Source organism: Macadamia integrifolia, unplaced genomic scaffold (assembly GCF_013358625.1).
Source record: "Macadamia integrifolia cultivar HAES 741 unplaced genomic scaffold, SCU_Mint_v3 scaffold472, whole genome shotgun sequence".
Taxonomy (NCBI): domain Eukaryota; kingdom Viridiplantae; phylum Streptophyta; class Magnoliopsida; order Proteales; family Proteaceae; genus Macadamia; species Macadamia integrifolia.
The window spans coordinates 154,691-160,088 of NW_024870461.1; the positions used below are offsets into that span (position 1 = coordinate 154,691).

At 37.7% G+C, this 5,398-nt stretch overlaps 1 non-coding gene across 1 annotated transcript; it reads left to right on the forward strand.

Moving 5' to 3' along the window:
• Positions 1-4,554: 4,554 nt before the first annotated feature.
• Positions 4,555-4,661, forward strand: LOC122068878. The gene has a single exon (XR_006137280.1). It is a non-coding gene; the product is annotated as a small nucleolar RNA R71 (small nucleolar RNA).
• Positions 4,662-5,398: the final 737 nt, after the last annotated feature.

The window sequence follows — 5,398 nt, forward strand, 5'->3', positions numbered from 1 at the left end:
ACAGAACTGTTTAAAGTAAGAAAAACTAAGAAGAACTTGAACTAGAACTAGAAGGAAAGTACAACTAAAAATTAGAGAAAAAGAGAGCAAGAGAAGGACAACCCTTTAAGGTTTGGTGGACTCCCTTTCATAGGGAATAGGGGAGAAAGGAGGATGTCCAAGGGTGGATCCCTTTGGACAATTTTGATGAGGTGGATGGGAAGAGAGAGGAGAGAAAATAGGAAGTAGGGGATTTTTGTTATTTCTTGCCTTTTTTTCCTATATTTTTTTCTTTTCTTTTGTGCGCAATCTCTTGGCTGAACTTGTGTGATGAGGTGGAGGAGAGAGAAGAGAGAGAAACGTAGGAGAGGAGATCTCCCACGATTTTGATTTCCTTTTTTTTTTTTTTTGCTTTCCTATTTTTTTCTCTCTTTAAACTTGTGCACAACTCTCCTTGGCTGACCCCTATTTTAAATTGATTGTGATGAGTAGGAGAGAGAAAATATTCCAAAAATAACTCCAAAAAATGGTAACTAAGAGGTTCAAACTTGAGACCTCCTAATGAGCAAGGGATTTTGCATACCACAACTCACCAACTACGCTAGGTAGTTGTTATTACCAAAAACGAATGTTCAATCACTTAAGGGGGTCCATCTATCCTTGTTGGCATTTTAGAATATTCCTTATACCCCTGGGACAACTATAAATGGGCTGGTTCTGTATCTCGGTTCAGTTTTGATCCATTATTCTTTTTCTAGCCTGGAAAGTATAATCACTTGTATGGGTGACCAAATGGATGTGTACTTTTAATGCAACACGTCCATCTTGCTCAGAATTTTATCCTCTTCGCAACCATGAAAAGAAACATGATCTCTTTATGTGTAAAATTGGAGATAAGGCACCCAATAGTCCTTAAGGCCTTAAGAATATAAAACCTACAGAAAGAGAGTAAAACTCAAGGTCGCTCCATTCTAAATATATAAAATATATGTTTTACTATCCTAGATTTCACATATAAATGTGCTCATCAGAATTCCCCCACACTTACACTATGCTAGTCCTCGAGCAAAACAAAAAGAAAAAACCTAACTCACTTTCGTAGGAATCACGGTTGCACTTAGCATGTGCAATAAGCCTTTAAATCCCTAGGTCACCCCTAGTGGACGAGTTGTGTCTCATAGGTGTTTGAAGTGAATATACACTCAAAATTCAGAAAAAAAATGAAATCCCAACCTTGGCTAAAGGTAAGGGCCATATTGATTTGGAGCAAAGATAATTTCTCTCACTTGATCTAGGGACCCCCACACTTGAATTTTTATTACCCCATATCAATTTCAGGCATAAGCATATTTGTTAATTCGGAACTCACATTGTCTCTTCCAAAACATTCTTATCTTAAGGCAAGACCACTTGTAAAGTAATAGGGAACCGAGGACTAAGTCGTTAGAGTGTTTTCAACCAAACATGTTACCAAGGCATTGATGACATTTACACATACTTTCCTAATGTGTGGTTTTTTTTTTTCATAATAACTCAATCCTACTCCACTACTTTTGGCCTGAATAACATGGTGGAGCAAACACCAGACACCCAAGTTACTATATAGCTTCGTTTTTTACATATGCCCACATAGACAGTGATGCTAGAGTTCTTTCAGAAGTTTCTTCCCCAAGAATTTCGATCAAGATACCACGCTGCAATGCCCTATCTAGTTTTAAGGAAATCAACTCTTACTTTTCATTTTATATCACTTTCCACACTTCATTTAAAATTGTGTATTTGTCAACACATGCTAAATTAAAAAGAAGTTTTCAATTCCAAATCAAGAGTACAAGGAACCCATAGAATTACACATGGTCCAACACCGTAAAACAAGGGTTTCTTATTTTTCAAAAGAGAGTCCTATCTCAAGACACAGGCTTGTTTCTTTTTTCTCAATAGGGTTTTTATACATTCAAGATGGGTACCATAATCAAAATTATTACTTTCATACATCAAGCAATCGAAATAGTCATGCAATGTCCTCAATAAAAAGAAATAGTAGTTTCCCTCCCCCATACTTAAGTCATGCAATGTTCTCAATACATGGAATGAATTAAAAGGAAAGACAATGCAAGGGGGTCACACCTGGGTAAAAGTTAGTCATTTATGTAAAGTGGTTCATGGAGATCCATGATCTCTTCCAGAGCAGAAGATGACAACTTAATGAAGGGCTTTCACTTATAGGTGGTCCCAAATTTCTTCATGAGAGCCTCAAATGATCTATTGCAAAAATGCTTGCCCCTATCAAAAATGTAATAACCATTATCCATCCACTTTAGAATTTCTTTTTGAATGGCTTCCTTCATCACTGGGTTAGCTGTCCTCTGGGGTTTCGTTGAAGGTTTGGACCCCTCATGATGTGAATATGATGTTGAACAATAGAAGGGTTAATTCCTTTGATGTTAGCCATGGTCCAACCTAGAGCTTCCTTATTGTATTTTAATACTTTAAGTAATTTCTCTTCCTGGCTAGAAGTCCAATCTAAAGAAATTATTACTGGAAAAGTCTGGTCAGGCCCTAGGAAAGCATACCTCAAATCAGATGGTAACTCCCTAAGATCTAGCTTAGGAGGCTCCATTATAGAAGCTTTGGGAATGGAATTGGAAGGGGGTCTTAAGGGCTCTATAGGTGGTTGGAGACACCAAACCTTAAACATAATTCCATCATCAAAACCACTCAATTGTTCCATACACTCTTGAAATTTTGAATCAAAATCAATATCAAAATATGTCTCAATGGAATTTCGAATTTCTTGGAGCATATGGACTTCCTTCTCATAGGGATATGGTTGCTTATCTAACCTAAAGACATTAAAATCCACAGAAGTTTTGTGAAAAGAAAGTTTTATGGTACCATTCCTACAATTGATTATGACATTACTAGTGGCAAGGAATGGTCTACTAAGAATGATTGAGATCTGGTCTCAAAAGTTGGCAACTAGTTGGGTGTCTACAATAATAAATCAACAGAGAATAAAAATTCCCCTACCTTAAGCAAGACATCCCCAACTATTCCTTTAGGAATCTTAACAGACCTATCTGCCAACTGAAGAGTAGTTCCAGTGGCTTTCAATTCTCCTAATCCTAGTTGCTTGTACACATGGCAAGGTAAAAGATTCACACTTACGCCAAGGTCAATGTAGGTGTTGCCTATGACACAAGCTATGGTAGGGCTCCCTAGATCCTTATACTTGGCAATTATAGGCTAAGTAATTATGGAAATAATGTTGTCTGCCAAGAACACTTTTTGGGAACACCAGTGATACATTTGTGAGTACACAAATCTTTTAGGACCTTTGCATAGGCGGGGATCTAGGATATGACATCCAAAAGTGGGATGTTCACTTCTACCTTTTTGAAGACTTCTAAAATCTTGTCTATTGAAGCAATCTTCTTTTTGTTTACCAAGCAATTAGGAAGGGGACAAAAGAAATATAAGGATTGTTAGGGATTTTTTCCTTTTTCAGTTTCTTCCACCAAATCATTTTTAGTTTCAGAAGAATCTTTAGGTTCATCAGACGAACCTGGAATAAGAGTCATACTTGTGTCCTCAACTGAAGGAGAGTTAACATGAGTAATGGATGTGAAAGATTTAGGAACACTCTGTTGGTACTCTCTACCACTCCTAAGGGAATAAACAACATTACATTGGTTAGAGGGCCTTTGTCGGGTCTGAACTTGTACTACATTCAGTGGTGCATTAGTTGGTGCTTGTGAACTAACAGGCTGATGATGCTAGTATTGGGCTCTGGTTGATTGGGCAAAGTTTCCTTCTCCCTCTCATGCAAAATTGAGACAACTTGGGAGAGTTCTCTTGTAACATTTTGATGGCTTGTCATGAGGAGGGCCATATTCTTTTCTAAATACCTTACTCTACTTGCCTCTCCAGTGTTGGTAAACCCAAGGGGTTGCTGATAAGATGATAGAAGAGGGTACTTAGGGAAACTAGCCTAAGGTCCTACATTTGGCCTAGGAAAAGTATTGGGGCAAAATTTTTTTTGCAAAGGGAGGCCTTTGGGGTCCAGATCGACCTTGACTAAAGAAATTGAAAGGCCCTATTTGATTGCTCTAATTCCAGGAGAAATTTAGGTGACTTTTCCATCCTGGATTGTAAGTGTTACTATATGGATTATTCTGATATAAGGTATTCACACTTTCATTGGAAGTTCCCCCAGAGATGTTGGGGCATTCTTCTATGACATGTCCAGGGGACTAGTACCAAGCACACATATTAACCAAATTAACTAATGATGGCTCTCAAGGAATAATAGCCTCAATCCTTTTGATAAAGTTATCTATGTGGGCTTCCTTGGCTACTAACCCATCCACAAAATATCCTTTCCCTTCTATGGTTCTTTCACTCTCTTGGGCTGATTCCCACTCATGGGTTTTGTCAGCTAAGTCAAGAAAGAATTCCTATGCCTTTCCTTCATCTGTATAGGATGTGAATCCCTTAGGGTACATAGACTCTAACATTTGTTTAGTTGGATAATCAATACCCTCATAAATTATTTGACATAAATGCCATAAGTTTAGGCCATGATGAGGGCATTCTTGGAGTAGATCCTTGAATCTCTCCATAAGTTTGAAAAAGGACTCACTAGGCTTTTACCTAAACTGAAGGATATCACTTATAAGCTTATTGGTCTTGTGAGTTGGGAAAAACTTCTTAAGGAAGATAACTATGAACTATTCCCATGAGATTATGGAATTTGTGGGTAACCCATATAACCACTTCTTAGCGTGGTCTTTCAATGCAAATTTGATGAACCTAAGCTTAACAACATCATCAAAAAATTGTTGGATCTTAATTAGAACACATACCTCTTCAAATTCCCTTAGAAATAGGTATGCATCCTCAGAGGTCAGCCCATAAAAGTGGGGCAACATAGTGATGTATTGAGATTTGAGCTCAAAATTATTGCCCTGTGCTTGTGGTAGAACTATGCAAGAAGGTTGGGCTGCTCTAGCAGAGTAGAACCTATCTTTCAGAGAGTTAGGTGGTGGGTTTTGCTGTTTGTCTCCCATATTGAAAGGTACTAAAGAGAGTAAATGTAAAGGGTCACTACTTGTTAGATCTCTTCTTTCTAACCTATTCACACTATTATATACCCACCCAGCACTCATGCAACAGAACACTATCCACAACTAGAATAAGACAAACCATAAACACAAAAGAATGAAACTTTTTTTGAATTTTTTTTTTGTGTGAGCTTACCGACAGGGATCTTGGGTTGCTTAGGTCAATTCCAGAGGTACTGCTACAGGGTGAAACCTGTCTTTATCATACTGTGAGGCTTGGTAACCTCCACCGATACAACTATTATTGCAAGTTGTTCTTCTCAAGAAGTCAATAAAAGAAAAACAAAAACAAAATA